This window comes from Manis pentadactyla, chromosome 4, assembly GCF_030020395.1.
Source record: "Manis pentadactyla isolate mManPen7 chromosome 4, mManPen7.hap1, whole genome shotgun sequence".
In the NCBI taxonomy this organism is placed as follows: Eukaryota; Metazoa; Chordata; class Mammalia; order Pholidota; family Manidae; genus Manis; species Manis pentadactyla.
In genome coordinates this window covers 76,625,836-76,648,629 of record NC_080022.1, presented here as the reverse complement: position 1 = coordinate 76,648,629, position 22,794 = coordinate 76,625,836, and positions in this window count along the sequence as shown.

Sequence of the window (22,794 nt, the reverse complement as noted above, 5' to 3'; positions counted from 1 at the left end):
GTTCCCCAGGGATGGGGCTGCCGAGTGATGGCTGCTGAATCTGGCAAGCAGAGTGCAGGATGAGCTGCAGCGGCACTGTGGCTGGGGGGCCCCTTTCCTGCCTCCAGCAGTGTTGCTGGGGAACCTGCCCTCCTCCCCAGCTGCTGGACCATCCTCACAGCAACTCACCTCAACAGCAACAACTCTGTGGGAGACTTCTTGAGTGCAGTAAGAATCTTAGAAACCACTTACTGAACTCTTATTATCTGCCAGGCACCAGGTCAGGCTTGTACCTGTACTGCCTCATTTATTCATTAGCCAGTCCCAGGTTCAAACCCCAGATGTGCCATTTGTTATTGGTTCACTTTAGGAAAATTACTTAAGCTCTCTGAGCCAGTTTCCTCAAGTAGCAAGATGTGAATAATAAAGGCACTTAGATAGCTGAGAGGATTAAATAAATTAATGCATTGAAAGGGCTTAGTGGAGTGCCTGGCTCAGTGCTCAATAATGTTAATCATTCCTGTGATATGCCAGGATATGCTAGGGTTGTATTGTTATCAGACCTATTTTACACACACGTAATCAAGGCTCCGGGCAGCTCTGGTATTCCAACCCAGGTTCATGCGACTTTAAAGCCTAGCTTTTTTCCATTATGCCTCATTGCTTTTTAAGACTTCCCTTATATTATGTGGCAATTATAAGACTCAGAGTCATTTGAACTCTCCTGAGAGTGGAATACTGTCATCTCTCACTTCCTATTAATATTTAACTGGATTGGCATGTATGTGGCAAAATGGTTTCACTTTAAATATCACAGCCACAAATTCAGGGGCTGTGTCTTACACATTGTTACCTTGGCAGTGTCTAGCTGAGTGCCCGTCATGTTGAAGGCATCTACTGCATAGGTATCGGGTTGAACTGACTTGGATTCACAGAGAAACTGAAGCTGTTAAAGTAACTAGGGCTTCATGGCTCCCCTTGACCATCCCCAGGGTGCCCCCCTTTGACCCCCAAAGGTCACCATACTTGGCAGCCTCTTGTGAATTAAGGTGCTTTTTACATTTTCTTCTCCATCATCCTCAGTTTATATTCATTCACGCAGTCTACAAATCAACAGTAAGTGCCTACTGTGTATCAGGCTCTGTGCTTGGTGCTGAGAGACAATAATGAACAAGAAAACCAAAGTTCCTGCCCTCACAGAAGCAGGTGGGGTTGAGACAGAGTGTGGGTAAAATTGCAATATTTCCAGAAAATAGCAAGAATCCTGTAGGTGAGGTTGGAATTAAGTCACTAAGGAAATACAGCATGATTTGTGTACGAGACAGAATGATGCATGTGCTGTGTGCCATGCAGTGGTGGGTGAGTTGTAGGGAGCCACAGCATGCATAGTGGGATGGCCTCACCTGGACTCCAGCAATTTAGTCACTTGGAGCCTGAGTCATGAGGGGAGTGGGAGCTCGAGGGGTAAGAGGTGCAGGGAGGAAGTTCTGTCTCAGGCAGAGAAGTGCTGGGAAACTGCTACCCTGATAGACCCTAAAAGGGTGTGAAAAGGGACAAGTTAGTGCCCATGCCGGAGAAACAAAATACAGAAAAATGAGGCAACTTGGAACAATGTCTAAAGTAACAGTGACAAATGGCAAATCCCATCAGATGATGTGGTATGTGTGTGTGAATACATTCAGAAGCAGCAGCAAGAAGCATTTTGTCAAAGCCAAGTTCACAGACTTCCTATACAGGGTCACCTGGGATGCTTGTTAAATATGCAAGGACATTATCTCCGACCTCGGGAACCCTAATGTCCGCAGGTAGGGACTGGGCATCTGCACAGCTGACAAGCACCTGGAGTGGTTCTGATGCCCAGTAAGGTTTGGGCACCACTGTGAACCAGTAGTTACTGAGTACGTCCTACACCTCAACAGGTCCCAACAGTCAGGATGAGGAAGAAGTGGTGGAAGGCCTAGAGGAGATGGCCACACAAGCCTGTGGGACGAAGGCATGGTGGGTCTCAGGTGGATGAAGAAGAGGGAGAATGTTTCTTGTGGGTGAGGTTGGAACAGAGTCACTAGGGAGTCCAAAAAAAGAGTGTGCGTGGGACAGGAAAAATGTTGGACTAGCTGAGTAGAAGCAAGATTGTGGAATTACAAAGTTTCAGTTAAACAAATTCTAAGGAATTCCACAAATCGCAGGCATTTTATTAGTCAATAGGGAATTATTATATGGTTTTCAGCAGGAAAAGCCCTTCCTTGTACAGTGGGAGCACAACTGGAAAGATGGATAATAGTACAATAATTCTGCATTTATGACTTTGGACACCTTACTTAATTTCACTAAACCTCAATTTCTTCATCCATAAAGTGGAAATAATAATAAACCTACTTTTCATGGTTGTGGGGTTTGAAGTGTATATTTGTGAAAAATTAATCTTATTTTGGGACCAAGCCTGCATTAAAACAACAAAAACTAAAAGCGCGTGCGCACACACACACACACACACACACACACACACACACACACACACACAGAAAAGAAAAAAAAAAAAACCTTTTCATAATGAATCGGGTGGCTTGTGATGTCCGGCCCATGATAGTTGCCGTTCCTGTTCACTGTTCATTTCCTTTCTTGCCTTCTCTGTGCCGTCTCTTGTTGCTCAGGTGGTTTCCAGGGAGTCCGCATAACCAGCCCTCGCAGGGAACGCCCTCTAGTGTTGGATTCTATAATGACTCATTCAGTCTTGGAACTCAGGAAGTTTTCTAATCTACAAGAAACTGTCCTTTACAGCCACTTACAGGCTACATAAAAATAACATCTTCAGTAGAAAGCTACCCATGGACATCAAATTAATTGGTAACTTTTAAATGGCAAATTAATTTGTAGCTTTATAGCCATAGTATCAATTACTGAGTAATGAATTTCTTCTTAAAACAAAACCGCTTATGGATATTGTTCTTTAACTTGAGGCTTCCCTGTCCATGCTCCCAAAGCAACTGAAAAAGTATTTCCTTCAAATATTTGTTTCTTTCCAAGAGTGAAAATATCACTACATTGGGAATGTCAAGGTCTGATTTCTGTTGCCAATTCTGTTATTGGCTGTTTGGGTGACTCTGGCTAAGCAATTCCCCTCTGGATTTTAGTTTCTGCAAATGTAAAATGAGAGATGTAGACTCCATGATCACTCAGCTCTCCTCCAGCACATGGTTCTTGCCTAAAGAGAGAGGCTGTGCAGGGAGCAGCTATCACTCAGGGGAGGAATCAGAAGACCTACATTCTTACCTCTGTTGCAGATTTCATCAGATCTGGGAACTTGGCCAATCATTTAACCTGTCTGGACCCTCATTTCCTCATCTGTAAAATGGGAAAAAGGTTTTCTCTGCCCTATTTACAGAGTTATTATGAGACCCAAAAAAGATGCTGTTCACAAAATATAACACTATAAAACTCAATAGGAAAATGCAAGGTTCTAAAATAAGGACCCTTTCCTAGTCATTCCTTCATAAATGATGTATGGGAGTTAAGGACAAACATATCTGAATTTTAAACCCACCAGTTAGTAACTCCTATGACTTTAGGTAAGTCTAAGCCTCAATTATATTAACTATAAAGAAAGAGCGATCACTATTCTTATGTTGATTAAATAAGAAAAGTATGAAAAGGCTTAAGATAGTGCCTGGAATATAATAAGAGCTCAATAAATATATACTATGGCTTTTCTCTAATCAAGTTCATTATGGCATTTAATGGTAAAGAAGTTAAATGGTTTTTCACAAGTCATCAAAGACAATTTTCGTAGACTCTTGAATGGAATTCTTTTTAGATCTGCTTTGTAACATTCATCTTTAATTCTAGGTTTGTGTTAACAGGAAAATCATCAGAAGACCTCAGACTATGTAAGAATGACAGGTTAGGGTCCCTGCTTGGTTTAGAGATGATATTAGCAATCTGCTTGACTAGCTAACTCAGAAATTCAGTATCCTGATTGATTTGGGGAGGTTGGTGCTATATAAACAGGGTGATTATACAAAATGCTCTCAATCTCTGGATTCTCTGGATCTTGAATTCTCTGCCCTGCTGAACCCTGCTGCTCCCAGATCTGGCACCAGCTCACCTGACATAGGCCTATATATTCTCCCTACTTAAAGGCAAAACATTAGGAGAGCCACAGGATAGACCCTCCTTATCACTGGATTACTGGACTAGACTCTGGTCACCATAGTGTGCCCTTTAAGAAATAAAAACAAATACAAAACCGGAAGCCCAGTGAAAGAGTACAAGCCCACTGTCTGAGTATAAAGCTATGTGCTCTGGCAGGTACTTCCGGGGCGAGTGATCATGCTGTAACTAGGCTTGCTCTCTGATTTCCCCAGCCACCTCCCCATCTTGAGTAAAGAAGGTTTGCCTGAACAACAGAGGAAAATGCCCCAGGGGAGCTACCTGGCCTTGTTTGTCAACAGTATCCAGAGAGATGAAGGGAGAAACACCTTCTACATCAATGAGGCAACTCTGGGTCAGCATTATTTCCCCTGAAGTTTCAAAAACAATTTCTGCTTTTAGGCTGTGTGACTGAAAGGGGAAGCCCAGCTTGCAAAACAACACAGGTACAAGAGGCTTATGCCTTCCTCCACTCCCCTCCTCGCCCAGTCTCCCGGACTGACAGAGGAGATCCTCAGGAGGCACGCTGGGAACGCAGCATGCAACATTTGGCACCTGCACAGATTCTGAGAATGGTGAGACAGGCCGGCCCATCCCTCCCACATTTCTCTTGTTTTAAAAATTAGGACTCTTTGTTTTATTTGTTCATTCTTTTATTTAATTTTTTAGATTTCACATGTAAGTGAAATCATATGGTATAACAGAAATAGACTCATAAACATGGAGAACAAACTGGTGGTTGCCATAGGAGTGGGGGGTGGAGGATGGTTGAAATAGGTGAGAGTGATAAGAAGGTACAAGATTCCAGATATAAAATACATAAGTCACAGAGATGAAAAGTACAGCATAGGGAATATGTAGTCAGTGATACTGTAATATTTTTGCATGGTGACAGTTGGTAACTGCTCTTATTGGGGTGAGCATTTCCTAACGTATTTGATTGTTGAATCACTATGTTGAATACCTGAAACCAAAATAATACTATATATCAACTATACTTCAATAAAAAAATAAGTAAAATGCAAACACTAAAAAAAACTTAGACTTTTGCCAGCAAGATATTTAGGGGGGTGTGCGTTCATCTTAGAATCAGAGTGAGCCGACAGTGGTATTTACAGCCACACAGATGTAGAGTTAACACCCCATGAGGTGAGGAAACAGAAAACCAATGGCCAAGCTTTGCCTGAGTGCTCCCCCTCCACAGAGGAAATGAGAGCTTATTTGCACGTTGCCCCAAATAAGTCAGTCTGAGCGGGCATGTCTGCTTCCTGTGGCACTTCTCGCTTTGTTTGCAATTTCCCATGAAATGGGTGGGAGAGGATGGGGAGAGGATTGTCACTGAAAGGGCCCTCATTCTGCGTTCCAAACTCCCTTCCTCGTATAATTAGGAAATCAAACACAACAATTCAAGGCCCACCAAACTCTTATGTCTGTAAAATAAGATGCCCCTTCAAAAAAAGAGCTCATCTTTTCTGTGGAGACACACTGATCTCCGAAAATCTAGATTGAAACCCCAACTCAGATACATTAGCTGTGTGATTTGGGGTAAATCTTCAAAGGTTGGAAACAGAGAAACAGTATCCTACCTTCCCTATTGACCTCAAAGGGTGGTTATGAGAATAAAAATTAAAGGATGATAAGGTTTATGCTAAGGCTTTGGAAACTGGAAGGGATATTTAGGAATACTTGGTTGGCCCCCACTTGACACCCAGAAAAATATTTGTGGAATTGACCCCTGGAGGGAGGTTATGTGGAGTGTCAGGCATGAAGCTAGCAAAAAGGATGGGGAGATATTTTGGGCTTTCTCTTTGCTCACTCCCTTCAGTCATTTACTCTGTCCATGCATGTAACTGGCTTCAGGTCCCTTCACTATGCTATCCCTACCAAGTAGCCATCCATATGAAGTGCCCATCAGACCAGAGTCCCCAGCGCCATCACAGCAGCCAGGCCCATCCGCATGAGGCAGGCCATGTCCCCAGTGACTCATTTGTGATTCCTCCTTGCACCCATTTTCATACACCAGGAGGCCAATGAAGCAGTGCCCTGTGGACCTAGAAGAAAAAGAATATCCAGAATCATGTAATAACCTCACGGTGCCCCTTCTAGGCCACGGCTGGAGTAAGTCTGTCATACTCTCGAATGTTGCTGCTTGAACTTTAATGTGTATACAGCCAGCTGGGGAGCCTATAAAATGCACGTATGGTCTAGCTGGTCAGGTGGTCTGGTGCTCAGTGCACGCTTGGAGTGAAATGGCTGCAGAAGACCATCAGGGCCAAGTCACGTCTGCCTCACATCCCTGTTTCCATTGCTTGGCCACAGCGGTGAGCCCCACCCAATGATTTCACCGCCAGCAGAACTGGGTGCTCCCTCTCCACCAGCTCAGTTTCCCACTCAGTTCTGCTTCCCAGGTCCTTCCGCTGAGCCGTCTGGACCCCCATCTTCTCAGCTCTTGCTCACATCTGTGGAACCACATCTCTGAGGTTTGGGCAGACTTTCTGGTCTGCTCTTCCTCACTGCTTGATGACTACAGCTATGGCCCTTCTCTCTGCCCGTCCTGCCCCCCTGCTGGGTGGTGCTCATCTCTCACGGGTGACCCCTGCCCCAGCTTCTGGATTCTCTGTCCCCAGTTTACTTTCTTCACTTTGGCTGAGACTACACTTCCCATGACCACACTCTTCACCCTGAAGTCAACCAGACTTTTCCATCTCTCATGAGAGTATTTCAGAAAGGCCACTCTGGCCTCAGTTTCTAAACTCCCTCCTTAGTTGCTCTTTTTTCCCCATTTTTGCTGCTGCTGTGAACTTTCAGCTTTCCCACCACCTGAGGCCCCATCTGTGTTCACGTTCACTCCCCCCTTCTCAGGTCCAGTCCCTGTCCAATGCACTCACACTGCATGCACCTCTCTTTCAGGGTGTAACTGACATTGTAGGATTTAAAGAGCCCAGTCATAAAGCAAACTTATTTCCCTTGTAAGTCACTGTGAGGGAATAGTTTCTCCTGGATGAGTCCCCCCAGCAGACCCTGTAGCTTATCTGCTCACTTACAGGTCATGAAAAGTGCTGAGGTCACCTTGAATCTCAGGAAATTCTCAGTTTACTGATTAATTGTGGCCAGTCTGAGAAAATAATAAAACCTGTGAATCATTCAAAGTTGGCCTGTTGTGGGCAGGGAGCCTACAATAGGAAACAGGATGTGAACGGCTTCTTTTCTCTTTACAATGTCAGGTCCTCCGTCCCTCCGCTGGGGCAACTTTTGGCTCCTGCTGATGGGCACCTTTGAGAGCTCATGGCTGACAACACGCACTGGGAGGAGCAAATGCCCAAAGCAGACCCTTTCTCGCATGGGCTGCTCGAGGGGTTCTTCAGAGACTTAGTTCCTGGGGAGCGCACACCCACACTTCGGGGAACACGACTCAACCCAGCACAGGGGTTACTGGAGGAGTAGGGACACTCAGCTGAGGCGGGGAATGTGGTCCCCCAGTGAAAACAATGGTAAAAGGGCTTTTCCCCGGAACAATTTCACCTCTTTTCTAGAATGTATCTAAGTAATATGTATCTTCATTTTGGTTTGCTTTATCTTAGTGGACAAATACTCTATAAGAAAAAGAGGTTTTTTTGCGACCAGTAAGAGATCCTGTGTCTTCACCTGCATCAATGACAAAGCCGTCATCCAAGCAGGCCTAATCACCCGGCTGATCACTGCGTGGCACCCAGGTGTCTGAAGGCCAGCCCAGGACTCTGTGACTGTGGCCTTAAGCTCTGCTACAGTCAGGGAAGGAGTGTTTTGACAGAAAACATTATTTTTGATATGGAATGAAAAATTCAGCTCTTGCTCCCTAAGCTCATTGGGTATTTGAAAAAATATCTGCCTAGTTCAAGTTCTTTTCCAGCTATTTAACACAGCAGAGGGTGACAACCCCTGTCACCCACTTTCTCAGCAAGACCGCCATCCTGACCTCCTCGTGCACCAGCCGTACACAGAGACCCACTCCAGGACGTGAAGGGAAAGCACAGGCTAGGTCCCTGCCTCAACTTTCTAGCTCGGGGTGGGGGTGAGTGAGAAGCGGAGGGCACCCTGGGGGTGGGCAGCAGCTCTGGAAGTTAGTGTCAGAGCACCAAGGGCAGGAGCTGGCTGTGCCCTTCATGGTGCCTAGTGCACTCTGGCACAGAGTGGACACTCAGGGAATTTCTGGGGAATGAATGACTGGTCACCGGAAATTCTGGCTGCCAGGTCAGCCCATTTCTCTGTGATGATGGTCCTTCCTGGATCCTGGATTCTTTAGAACAGTTCCTAATTAAAATGTTCTGATTTGGGATTGGAAATCATGGTGACTATTTCAAGAAGGGGCTTGTTCCGCTCAGATTCACTGTTAGCCCCCAGGGTGAAAATACCACCCCACCCCCCTGACAAAGCACAATGGCAGCACCTCCACTGAGGCCCATGGGGAAGGCCTGGGCCTCAGCAGCAGGAGGGATCCTGGGCACATTCAGGAGTTGGTCTCTCTGGGACACAGCCATGGGTGTTGGTGAGGGAGAGGGGAAAGTACGTGACCATTATGATTATGTCTGTAAGCTACGCCAGTAATATTCCCGAAGCATTGGATAGCTGTCTAAATGATTAATGAAAAAAATTCCTTCTATATTTATAAATTCAGTTCTCAGAAATATCAGAAAAAATCTTAATGTAAATTAATTGTATAACTTGCTGCCAATTTGCCTCTTGCATCTGGAGCCTGGAGTACTACTTGGTGAGATTACCTATTCCTGTCCTCATGCCCAGAAATCACATACCCAAAATTCATTAAGAAGAAATTGCTGATAGGCTTTATCACCTCTAATCCTGTAGAAACCTGGGGAGCATTAACTAAATTTTCCATGGAATTAGCCTGTTTGCCAGAGGAAGCAGGGCAATGTTTCTAGCACACTGTAGTGAAGCCCAAGCCCTCCATAAAGTAACACGCCAACATATCCAACGAGTGTATCAGTGACCTGGGCTGCACAGCAAAATAACCCAAAAGAAGCATTTATCTCGCAGTTTCCATAGGTCAGGAATTGGAAGGGACACAGCTCAGCTTTGATGGCAGGCTCTCTAATAAGGCAAGCAGGATGCCTGCTGGGGCTGCAGTTATCTGGACAGGCAATTGAGGCTGGAGGATCTGCTGCCATGCTTATCTCAGGGGCTAGTTGGCTACTGACAGGAGACGTCCGTTCCTCATCACCCAGGTGTCTCTACAGGGCCATCTGAGGGGCCTCATGACATGGCACCTGGCTGCCCCCAGAGAGGGTGACCCAAGAGAGCCAGAACAAGGCAGAAGCAATGATGCTAGCCTCAGAAGCCACCCTCCATCCCTTCTGCTTCATTCTGCCGGTCACAGAGACCAGCCCTGATACAGTGTGGGAAGGCACTGCCCAAGGTGTAAAGACCAGGGGCCTTCACCACAGTCAGAGGTTAGTTTTCTTCTATGACCAGCCAAAATCAGCTGTAATGTCATTATGTAGAAATACAAATGAAATATCATTCTTTCTTATTTTCAAGGGTCTAATTTATTATTTCCTTTACCCTCTCACCCTGCAGCCTTTTATCTGAGTATATTGTTATTTTTGTTAGGTTTAAACTAAATTTCTGCAACAAAGAAGCCCCAAAAATACTAGCACTGACAAGAGAGAAATTTCTTCCTCTTTCAGATGGGGTGGCAGTGCTGGGTGGCTTTGCTCTTTGAGGACATCTAGGGACTCAGATTCTTTCTGTTTATTTTATGCATGTGTCCCGAGGGTTCTGACTGCATCTGCATGGTCAAAGCTGGTTCAAAGTGCAAAAGAGGGTAGGGACAGGATGTGGAGAGAAAAAGGGTTCCCTTCCAGGTCATATAAGAACATGACCTGGAAATTGCACATAATTCCCATCCATTGCTTACATCCCATTGCTTATAACCCATTGGCCGAAGTCATATGGCCATGTCTACATGTAAGAGAGGCTAGGAAATGAAGTCTCCATGTGGCTGCCCATGTGTCTTGCCCCAGATTTGTGGGGCAGAAGAGGAGAGAATGAGCCATGTGGGACAGTAAGTGTTCTCTGTCACCTAAGTGCATAGACAGCAAATAAGCAGATGTTGCATGCCATAGTAAGATAAGAGCTTTTAGCTCTACCACTAACTGGTTATGGTACTAGATGAAAGTTATTTTTAACTTTTCTAGACCTCAACTTTTATCATCTGCAAAATGAGCATATGGGACTAGATCAGTTATTTCCAACTTACAGGCTTTGCACTAGGGGGATGTGATTACAAGGAATTTTAGGAAGTATTTGTGAATCTGTCAATGGAATAAATAATGACTTATCTAGATGAATACTACTAATTTTTGAATGTAGGTACTGTTAAAATTATTAAAATGCAAAATTTAAAGTTTAATTATGTTTGTAGTTAATTTTATCCCATTGGGTACTTTTCTTTCCAACAGATTAGAATTACAGTTGCTATCACATGGGAGGCTGTGGCTTTTTTTAATATTAAAAAGAATATTTGTACTTGAGTTCCTGGCACATAATAGATGTCAGTAAATATCTGTTGATTGCATTTAATAAAATGTATGGTACCAATGAATAAGATGATCTCTTTGGTCTTGGCCTACTCCAAAATCTTATGAATTCTCTACTCTGATTCTGAAGCAATTTTCCAGTTTGAGTTTTACTGTAACCAGTCATTTGTACATAATTAAAACCAGCTCTGGTCTACTGCCTCAGTTCCCAAACACTGGGGGACTTTTCCGCTTCACATACCTATAATGGCACTGCTCACTTGGTATTCACATCTTCAAAATCCTTCCTCAGAAATAATCTTTCCCTGTTATAAAAATGAAGTAGGTAGAACTTTCACACCACCCTCTGAAGGCTTTGCGTTGTAAATTCATCCGGAAACATGGATTATGTTTGCTTGTACAGATAAAATTAGGAGACAAAGTGGCAGATCCCCAGTAGGTAGGGAGAGTTTCCAGAGCTCTTCACAAAACCCCCAACATTTATTATTTCATACTGTATCATGTTACTATGTTCTAAGATTTTTACATCTAGAATATAAAATAAAGCATATTGGCTTACAGGCTAAAGAAGCTCCCCTCACCCACCTCTGACATCAATCCCAGGAGGAGGATGTTTCCATGGATTGGTCACGTTCTAATCCAACATCCACAGATATTCTTGGGCCACGCTTCCTGAGGTGTCGAAATAAGACTTCTGTCCTTTGGGATGATTTTCTTCTAGAGAAGGAAGAAGGAACAGTCCTGGCTATTCCATTTCCTTCTCTCTTGTTTCTTCACTCTCAGTCTCTCCCATTTGTCCGGGTGAATGGGAAGGACAGGACTGGATTCACTTAACGGCTGGGGCTGGCTGTGCCTTGGGCACTGGTCCACGTGGAGGCTCCTGTGCACTCCTCTTCTTGGTCCTAATTCCTGATTTTCACTGGACTAAGCTTGTCTCGCCAACAGATCTGGGATGAGGGGTCTGAGACTCAGGAGCACCAAACAGGCTTGTGCAACTGCTTGTGTTTTCAGGCCCTAGGCCCCTTTACCTGGCTCAGCTTTGCCTGCTAGTGGAGTGCAATGGCGTTTGAAGCCAGAGCTCCAGTTTCAAAGTTTCCCTTCCTTAACGCAATCTTCCATACATATGTGGCTTTCAAAAGTTTTCACAGGGTTAAGGACAAGTGCAGGATAAGATCAAAGGGTCTGATCTTCTGCCCAGGTCATTTATTTTTCTGTTTGCAACAATATGTGATAGGTTATTTAAGAAGAGGATTTCATGTAGAAGATATAGGAAGTGCACATTAATTTAGATTATCAAATACAGGAAATTGTTTTGAAATTTAACAAACTACACATTTAAAGTTAGAAGTTTGCTCTGACTCAAAAAGATATTCACCCCTATGTTTACTGCCACGTTATTCACAATAGGCAAGATATGGGAGCAACCAACATGTCCATCAGTGGATGAATGGGTAAAGAAGATATGGTACATATACACAGTAGAATATTATTCAGCCATAAAAAATAAAAAGTCCTCCCATTTGCAACAACATGGATGGACCTAGAGGGCATTATGCTAAGTGAAATAAACCAGGTGGAAAAAGACAAAGATCATATGATTTCGCTTATTTGTGGAATATAAAAACAAAGCAAAACAGAATGAACAAAACAGCAGTAGATTTATAGACACTGAGAAGTGACTGGTGGTTATCATGGGGGAGGGGTTGGGGCAGTTGATCTGCTAAGATATTTAGCCTCCAGTTTCTTGGAAGTGTGTGTGTGTTATATATTTTATAGGAGAGATAAATTAGCTACCATGTACACCTTCTACAAACAATAGTAGATGTTGGCAAAAACTTGAATTTCAAACATTTAAACTTCTGAAACTTTGAAATTTCTAAGCATTTTCACAGACTTACTTGCTAAACCGTAGCATTCTTTTATTTTTAAAGCAAAGAATAAAAAACTTAAATTCCTCAATATACAGTCTATTTTGGAACCAGAATAGTCATGAGACACAACTGTTTTAAACTATAGCTTTTGTCATTAGTCTCATTTAGTTTATTAGAATCTGTTGATGCTAATTCTGTGTATTTTCCCTAAAAGGATTAAAAACACTTCAGCAAAAAAAAACTTTACACATTTTGTGCTTCATCCTACAAAAACGAATTAGTGATTTTGACTAGGTTCTGTTATTCTATTTGAGAGAACTCTTATTACACAAAATTAACTTAGTATGTAGTCAGTTTTTCTTTAAAAGTTCTTGCAATAATGTAATGACAACATCATAGCGAAAATGAGCTATTTCCTCATGGCTTTGGATAGTAAATGTAAGCTTTTAGAAAGTCTATTAACAAAGAATGGCCTAGTAATCATGAATTGTGATACAGTGAACTTCTGGAGTTTATTTTATTTTGTTTGGTTTTTTGTTTTAGTAAGTAGTCATTTTAATCCCTGCCTCAAACTGGGAAACAGAAGCCCAGAAAGGATTGCTTAGCTTGGAGAAAGATGATTAGGGCTGTTTTCATTCTCTTAGCTTTCTTTAAGAAGATTTGCACCAGATTCAAGCCCCATGTGCTTTTCTTGGTGTAGGGATGATGGGAGCTAGTGGAGGGCTGCCTCAATAAGCCCTTATTCACGTTAGGTAGGGACTTCCAGAGATAAGCAGATGTCTGCTGTATGCCAGATTTAAGAAAAAATTAAGTTGGTATTTCTTAGGAGATGTCAGTTTGCTGCATTTAAAAAAGAATCTATTGTCAGAACTCAAAGAAGAGGGCACTGGCTCCGGACTGTGCCTCAGAGTGCCCTGAGGAGGCAGGGAGACTTGTCAGCCTGCACACCTTTTCCCAGCTGATTTCAGAAGTGAGGATCAACATTTATGCAAACATCATTCTACGCTCCTGCACCCACTTCAGCCAGGATGGAAAGGACCAGCTGGCCTTTTCATCTGAGGTCATGACTCTTTATAGAACTAAAATTTATTTGGGTATACCATAAGCCATGCTAATCACCTTACATAGATGATCTTGTTTAATCTTCAAACACACCTAAGAGGTAGGCTCTGCTTATTTTTATCCCAGTTTTATGGATGAGAAAACTGAGCCATAGACAGATTCAGTGATTTGCTGAGGGGTACACAGTGAATAAGTGGGGAAAAGCGACTGGCCAGACTGGGCAGCCTGACCTGAGAGCCTGATCAGCATGCTGCCCAGTGTCCTGAGCCATGTCCAGCCACAGCGATTGCTCTGCACCCAAACTGTCTTCTACACTCCTGGCTTTAACCGTTCTGTCCCTTTAGTCCATGAGGATGCTCTGACTTGTCAAAATGTGTGTTCCATTTTCCAGTAATGTTTTAAAAATAGGTGGCAACTATGTATTTATTGAACAGACACCTTGTGCTTACAAGTCTAAGTGCTGTATTAAAATTAACTTAATCCTTATCACAATTATATAAAGTATGTATTATCATATCATCTCCATTTTATAACTAAGGAAATTGAAGAACAAAGAGGTTTAATAGCTTGACTGAAGTCTCACACTTAGTAGGTGGTAAATGGCAGAGGTGGGATTTAAGCCAGGCCACCTGACCAGTAACTGTTATGCCATATTCTCTACATTTGTGATATTAGTCAATGAAACATTTACTATATGCCCAGCACTCAATTAAGAGGGATATAAACACAGACTCTACCCAGCAATTGCACACAAATTGCAATAATAAATAATTGCTCAGAGGATGGTAAAGTTCAAACAGGCTGGAGTAGGATCCGAAGGTGTAGCAGACACTGCTGATTATCTGGCTCATCTCCAGTGACTTTCTCTTCCTTTCTAACTGATAGCAATGTGCCCAGTGAGATGTGGCCATGCAGTCACGTTCTAGCCAGTGAGATGACAGAGGAAGTCTGCTGGGTGGGGTTCCCTGGAAAGCCGTTATTTTCCTGATACAAAAGCACAGGTTCAGTTGGCAGGCCCCTTTGCCCCTTTGCCCCTTCCTTTTCTTTTGTCCTGGGCAGACACAAAACCTGGGGCAGAGAAGCCATCTTACAACCATGAGGACTAAAGCCAGATGCTCAGGATGGCAGACAAGGAAGTGAGAAAACAGCCTGGTCCTGGATGATGTCTTTAAGCAGCTGCAGCAGTCCTGGACTGCCTACCTCTGGACTTGTTGATGTGTGAGAAAAAATGAACCCCTATTTTGTTAAAGCAATGTAGTCGAGTTTCTGAACAAAATCCTAACTTGTAGAGAAGCCTTCATGAAAGAGAATCTCCATCTAAGCTTTGAAGGTCAGGAATAGTCAGCTAGGTTGGGGGAAAAGAGAAGCATTCCAGGTGTGCAGTGCATCCTGCTCAAGACAGGGAAGCAGAACCAGCATGGCGGGTTCATGTGAAGGTGGGAAACTAGAGGGTCTGGGCAGAGCATGCTTAACTCATCTTTGCAATTCTAAAGACGAGCAGGAAGAGGAAAGGAGCTGACCTGTGAAATGGCACTGAAGTGGCTGACACTCAGTGAAAGATGAGCCTTGGGCCACACCATGAATTTTGAACTGATGGTTTGGACTGTATGAACATAGAGGTGGAAGGCACTGAAGAGTTTTGGGCAAGGACATAGTATTAAACAGCCAAGTGAAAATACATATAGGCATTTTATACCTGCCACTGGATCTTCACACAGTCAGTCCACATGTATTTTCTAGCTCCTTCTGTGTGCCAGTCAGTGTTCTAAGCCCAGGGTGAGAGGTCAAGATTCTGTAAGATGATCTGAGTTCAATTTGTGGGCCCCTAACCAAATATTTCAGAAAAGGGATCTCATTATCCATATTTTAATGATAAAACATAGTTTTGAGTGGGACTGGCTGAGTTCAAATCCTGGCTTATCACTTGACATTTCTGTGCCTCAGTTTCCTCAGCTGCATTATGTGGCTAATAAAAGTACTTGCCACATAGCTTAGTTATGGGGATTAAATGAGACAGTACTGATTCCATGTTCCCTGTTTCATTAATAGCAGCCCTGGCTTTCCATCATTCAGCCCCCAAGTCTTGGAGTGACCTTGACTTCTCTTTCTCTCAGCAACAGATCCTGTTGGACCTAACTTCAAAACATATCCAGAATCAATTGCTTAGTACCATGTCTACTGCCGTCATCTCACTGTGGCCACCTTCATCTCTGCAGGGGGTACTTGGTGCCCATTCTTCCCATATGTCCTCTTTAGGACCGATGTGCCCATCCCCCACCTGCTGGGAATATTGGTGAAGGCACAGAGCGCAGAGATATGTCCCTCATGGGGATTGCTGTGGCTGAAGAGAACTGCCTCACTCAAAACTCACACACACTCCCAAGGATCAGTTCCCACCAGTGACTCCCTGATGCAAGGCTGCAAAGACCTGGCCACCTCACCTATGGTAGGCAGAATAATGTCTGAATCCTGAATCTGTGAATATGTTAAGTTACATGGCAAGTGGAAATTGAGGTTGCTAATCAGCTGATGTTCAACATGGGGAAATTATCCTGGGTCCTCCAGGTGAACCAGTGTAATCATAAGAATCCTTATAAATGAAAGAGGCAGAAGTCAGAGTCAGAGAAGGAGATGTGAACATGGAAACAGAGGTAGGAGTGATGTGATTGCTGGAACCCTGGCAGCCTCTTCAAACTGGAAAAGACAAGAAAACAGGCTCTCCTTTAGAGCCTCCAAAAGGAGGGCAGTCCTGCCAACACCTTGATTTTAGCCAGTGAGACACATTTGGACTTCTGGTATCCAGAACTGCAAGATAATAAGTCAGGATCTGCTTCTGAGAGAAGACATGTCAAGGATACTCAATGTGTTTTCTTAAGCCACTGTTTGTGGTAATTTGTTTGTGGTAATTCACACAGTTTTGGACAGCTCTGAATGGTCATCCCAGCTCTAAGAGCTTCTCCTAGGATTGGCTGAGGTCTCAGTTACCACCTCTTGCAGGCTGACCTCCCTCTCTGCCCTATACGGCCTTCTTTGTGTCCCTACAAGGGTATTTCCTGAGAGCACTCCTGAATAGCCTTCTGCATGCAGTTCCCTAGCTCTGAATTTGTTTCCAAGGAAACCAGTCTAAGATAAACTTTCACTTAAATTTCTGTAATGGCCCCCTGAATGTTCTCCACATTAGATTTCTTCTCAACATTAGATGTAATAACTCTATTAAAACATAAATTAGATCAAGACACTCCCTGACTTTCCTTTTCATTCAGAGTAAAGGTCAAATTCTTTACAGTAATGGAAAGGCCCCTTCATAATCTGCTCAACTGCCCTGCCGGTACTTCCTCTGCCTCACTTCCTATGATCCTGTCCCTTTTTCACTGCACTCCAGCCACACTGGCATCCTTATTCTTCTTGAATATGCCAAGCAAACTCCTGCCCCAGGACTTGCACTGGCTCTTCCCTCTGCTCATAGGCCACCTTTCCAGTGGGGTCCCTGACAACTCTGTTTAAAATAGCCATTGCCCCTTACCCTACCCTGGTGCTCCCTATTCCTCTTACCTGCATTATTTTCTTCCTGGTTCTGTAAATTCCTAAGATACTATATAATTTAATTCTTGGTTTTGTTTATCGACTTTCTCCTCCCACTAGACTATACCATGTATGAAGGTAAATATTTGTTTATTTGCAGCTGTATCCCCAATACTCAGGACTGTGCCTGGCAATAGTGGTTACTGAATAAAAAATGGTTGAATGAATAAATGAATAAGTGCAGGTATAGTACTTAGGATAGTGTCTGGCACATAGTAAATGCTCACTAAGTATGAGTTATTATTTTTGCCAGTAGTGAGAGGGTATTGAGATTCTTGGCATTTCAGAAGCTGCTTATACACTGTTTGGTCCCGTGATCAGAAAGAGGAAGACGAATGATATGCACACACTGATTAGGACCATAATTTCCTTGCTTTTATGTGTGTAAGGCAACATTTGGGATGAGCTGAATTCACCTTTAGGATAGACTTAAAAGCGAAAGGCTCAGTGTCTCACAAGGGATCCAAGAAGTGAGAGGACGGTGCGGGCTGGATCTCTGTTGAGAACCACAATTTGGGCCCAGGGAACAGATATCAAGAGGAGTCTAATCTGGCTGCAGGTCAGGTCTGATTCATCCCAGAGCCTTTTTGGGAAATGGTGAAAGTCCAGCAGTCACACTGAGACAGGAACGCTGATGGTAGTTTATACTGATTCTAAATTCTTCATTTATTAGAAGGGCTGCCCTATTTTAAAGGGATTTTTATGAAGAAAAAGCCCAGAATTTGATCTTATAGGCTTGTTAATGAGCCTTATCCTTTCTTGAACTGAGCATGCTATCAGCCCTGGGTACTAGCCAGAGGTGACATCCTTTCTTTTGGTAGGTTTTGGGGAAGGAGGCTCAGAAGTGTACTTTGAAGTGGGAAAGAGTGACAGTATGTACATGTAACTGTGTAAGGATTCCTAGAAAAATACATACTCATCTTCAAAAGATACCTATTTTGCTCCATATAGATATAGATTTGGATTTGACCAAAGAAGATGTAGCCAGTTCTGCCATCTGTTGGTCGTGTGAACACTTTGAAGAAACAGCTCTCATGTGTGAGGTGCTTGAAATCTTTGAGTACTTGACTCCAAAATATATATAATGCCTAAACTGTTGGGAACAGCATGGGTTTGTCCCATTTTAAAGATTTTTGGAGATATAAGCTGTACTTCTGCCACTTGTGTGATCCAAAATGAGGTAACACATTGGAGTATCTTTGTAACATTTAAGCTCAGTTTGTTTCTTATCCCTACTGATTATGTTAATACCCAATCAGATACCTTTATTATAACCTTGGAAACTGCATACTTGAAGGTACATATGAAATAACTCTTGTGATTTTTTTTACAAAATAAGGTCAATGTTTAATTATTTAATTGTTCCTTTTAAGGACATGGCATGGGGGAGATTTCCTGAAATTTGTATAGTGTCCAAATTGTATCACAGTACCCAGGGCTTCCACGCCTATCAAACAGTAATAAAAGTCAAATTCTTAATTCCTTTACAAATTAACCTGTCTCAAAAAACCCTATTATAAATACTCAGCAAACAAAACATGATCCAGCACACAGAGGATCCCTTCTAGTACCTGAATATCATACGCCTTTCTTTGTCATACTTCTGTTAATGCATTCTAGTATCTTGTAAACTTTTGAAAGAACACACATTGCTGAAGCATGTTTTTTGTCACTTAGAAAGCTTTGATTCCTTTTCCACTGCACTTTTATTTCATGATTCATTTTCCATTTTGTTTCAGGACCCAAGATGAACTGAACTAAATATGCAACCTCATACCCTCATCCTCACTGTATGTGTTTTGTCTTGTTTTTGGCGGGTCATTTACAAATCTAATTTTGAATATTAGCCTAATCTAAGGTGTGCTAGCCCTGTCCAGTGTTACCTGCTCATCCCACCTGCCTTTGGACCCTGCTCTTACATCAAGCACTCCTCATACCCCTGCTCCATTGACATAGACTGATGGCTGATATTTCTAGCCACCGAGGTCCTCACCTAAATGACTTTTAAAATCTAATTTCTTAAAATGTCAGGTATTACAGGGTTGTTTCTGCATCTTCATATGCTTTGCTGAGAGGAAAAGGCAGTGAACAAACTGCAGCCGAGTCCTGTCACTTCATGCCTTCTCAGTTTCACATCTGAGTCTGGGTTAACATGACACTTGCTTGAACTTATGCTTATGTTTTTTAAAGAACTTCTTTTTTCTGCTCATCATCTTCTCAATCCTGTTTCTTAGTATGTAAAGTAGCTTAGCAACATCTTCAAGCACCAATCAAATGCAGAGTTTCCAAATATTACAGCATTCAAAGCATCCTACTTGGTTGCTTGTTGATTTTTTCCAGGCAACCTATTTTTATTTTAGGAATATAACAGAAATCTAGAAGCTTATTGGCCTTCTCTCTAGTCCTTAAGGAAACTCTTCCTGCCACAGCACATTTCCAAGACTCTGTGGCAGTCTTAAGCAGCTTTTATTTGCTGCTGAGAATGTCCAGGACAGTCACTTGTGGATCTCTAGCCACTGGTCAGAGATGCCACCACAGCCCCATGATCCCCTTATAGATGGAGTGTAGTCGAGGGGAAGTCCTTGAGAAACTAACTGTCCTTGTCTTTGCTTTATGACTCTTTCTTTTTTCCTCCTTCCTTCCACATAGTTCAACAAATATCACTGAGCAACTACAATGTGTATGGGGTTGGTTAGAACTGCGGATTCAGCCGGGAACAAGACTAAGTAGTCTTTGCTTCCATGGAGTTTACATACTGATGAATGGGTGAGGTAATGAACAAGGAAACAGAGTAATTAAAGAAATAGCCTCAGATTTTAAGTATTAGGAAGGCAGTAAAGAGGGTGCTGTGAAAAAGAATAACATGGAGAAGATCTGTTAGTTCTCATGCACTGAAATCCTTGTAACTGGCAACTATCTTCAGGTGTGTGAGTAACACTGAACTAGGCTTTTGGGGGCAGCTCCTAGAGGACAAAGCTTGGATCAGTCTCCCTGGTGAAGGATGGGAAAGAGAACTTAAAATACCAAGGAAATGGATATTGTGAGGAACTCAGAGAGTAAGAGGCACCATCTTGTTTATCATAGTTTGTCCAGTGCTGTGCTGTCATACAGTAAACGCTCCCAAAGTAACATTGGTGGAAAACCAACTGACCCTGCAAAGCATACATTTGTGGAACCAGTTCTTTTGTGTGTGTGTGTGTGTCCTAGTTAGAAGAAAATCCAGCAGTCTTGAGTGATAGATATCCAGACCCTTTCCATACATGGCCTACGTTGACGGCTGTGGGCAGAACCTGCTGGGAACGCCCTTAATAAGGAGTGGCAGTGGATTCAGGGATACAAGAACTTTCTTCACAGCCTCATGCGGGAGGTCAGGCTGCAGGAGGACACCCTGGGAATTACATCAGGACATTGGTGCTGGCTGATTGGGTGCTTGGGAAAGGATTATCACTTGGGGCCAGATTGCTGTTTACCAGAAGAAAATGAGCACTCTTGGTTCACCCTGGAAGGACTCATTCAGAAAACACTATCCTCCACTAAAGCATTTACCCTCTACTAATTTACTTAATTGTGCACCCATCAGTCTCTTACTCCAACAGACCAGAAGCTTCTCTTGTGGCGACTTTAGAAACTTGATGGGAAGAAGGAGCTAAATCTTATCTTGGAGCTGTCTTTTCATAATAAGCATATGTTTTGAGATTACAGGTTAGATCAACAAAGACATATTTTCACTCTTTTCATAAGATGTCCCATTTCTCATTTTCTTTTATCATCATCATGTTAAATGGGTGGCTTTGGAGTGGCTGCTGAAGATTAGGGTCAGGTCAAAGGCCACCCCCAAATCTCTTGTTGATTTTTAAAATCCTCAATGTTTAACATACATTATGTAACTGTGTACTGAGCACAGTCACCAAGAATAAAGAATAAAAAAAATGAAAACATAGAGTACAAGTGTTAACCTCCAATACCTGTGTGTTGAACGTGTTTCCCATCATTAGTGTTTAGCTTCGCCAATGTGGTATATGACAGGCTGTGACAGGATAGTCATAGTTAATTCAAAAAGTCCCTTTGAATGCCATGCCAAACTGTACACTGGAGACCACTGAGGAGAGAGCGGGGGCATATTGTCTTGGAATGATTCATTTAGACGTGTGAACTGCTAAGATACCCTATAAGCTGGGGGCAGGTCAGACTTTTATTCCTGCTTCTCCCATCCTCCCTCTCCCAACCAAACTGCTTTGATCCACAAAGCCTCCAAACCTTCTGTGAGGCCAGGTGCAAGAGGCAGAAACTAAAGAGCCCCTAGAGATTTAAAAAAATGTCATGAGAGCCCTATGGATACAGCATTAGAGAAGCGATCTCGGCTAAAGAGATTTATCCCTGGGCTGCTGCCAACAGAGGATATCGTGTTCCCAGCTTAATAATAAAAAAAAAGAAGAAAGAAGAAAATGTATGTGAAGGCCAAATGAAATATAATTCTATTTCCTTTTTTATCCAAGTGGTTTTGGTGGACAAAGGATAGGGGCTCTGCTGAGGGCAAATTAAATGAGTCCTGGGATCCATCACTGTGGCTTTTAGGCAGCAAGGAGGGCGGGGAGCTGGATAGGGGGTAAGGGCGCCAGCCCTCCCCAGAGGCAAGCCTCAGAATGTAGGGAAAGATAGGGAGGTGAGGGTTGTATTAAAGATCTGCCCAAGGGAGTGTTCATCCCTGGAAAGTCACTGCTGCAAGCAACGGTGAGTCACAGAAGGTTTCTGAGCAGGGGAGTGGCAAAGCCAGAGGAGTATTTAGGAAGCTGAACTTGTCTGGTGGCATTAAACATTTGTTGAATGAATGATTCAGATGAACACTAAGACAGAGACAGGAACTGGCCACTTCTGAATATGGATTTCAGTAAAGCTCTCTGAAGAAAAGATTAGAAAATGATGTCTGATCAATACCATAATTACAGCTTTAGGTTGTTCATAGCTTTCTATTTACTTATTCTTAAATTCACGTAATGAATGTAATAAAGCACAGCTTTACTTTTGTTTTTACTGATCCTATAAAGTTTATTTTATCTTTCCCTGCCCTGGATAAATACAATTCAGCCATAGACAATACAATCAGTTCTGTGGTCCCTTGAAGTCACAAACACAGCCTAGGACATACCTTAGGATAGCCAGCCCTAGAAATAACTAAAACCCTGAATTTTATCTGGTGTCAAATCTTGCTTTGGCTGCACTGCTGGTGGTTGCTCTTGGCTTCTCAGGATTCACCCCCACCCTGCTGGAGTCTCATTGCCCCTTCTAGGAGATCCTTTCAGTAGGTCCTAAAACTGTCTTGGGTTGGCAGGTCCCTGATCCAATGCAGGACCTCTTTGTCCTGCCACTGGGTGGGGGTGAAGTGATGTTCCGGACAAAGCAGCTACCTGTCTTGATTCCACTGCCCTCCCCATAGCTCACGGGCTTCTCCACTACCCTACATTTCTTCAGGGGCAGCTCACCGTGTCCCCAAACTCCAGACTACACATATCAGACTCTCAAAGTAGCAGTGTTGAAGGACCCCCAAGGCTTGGAAGGAGGGATTCATGCACCTCTCACCTCTTATTTCCTCTTGGGAGGGTAGGATTTGAAGTTTTACA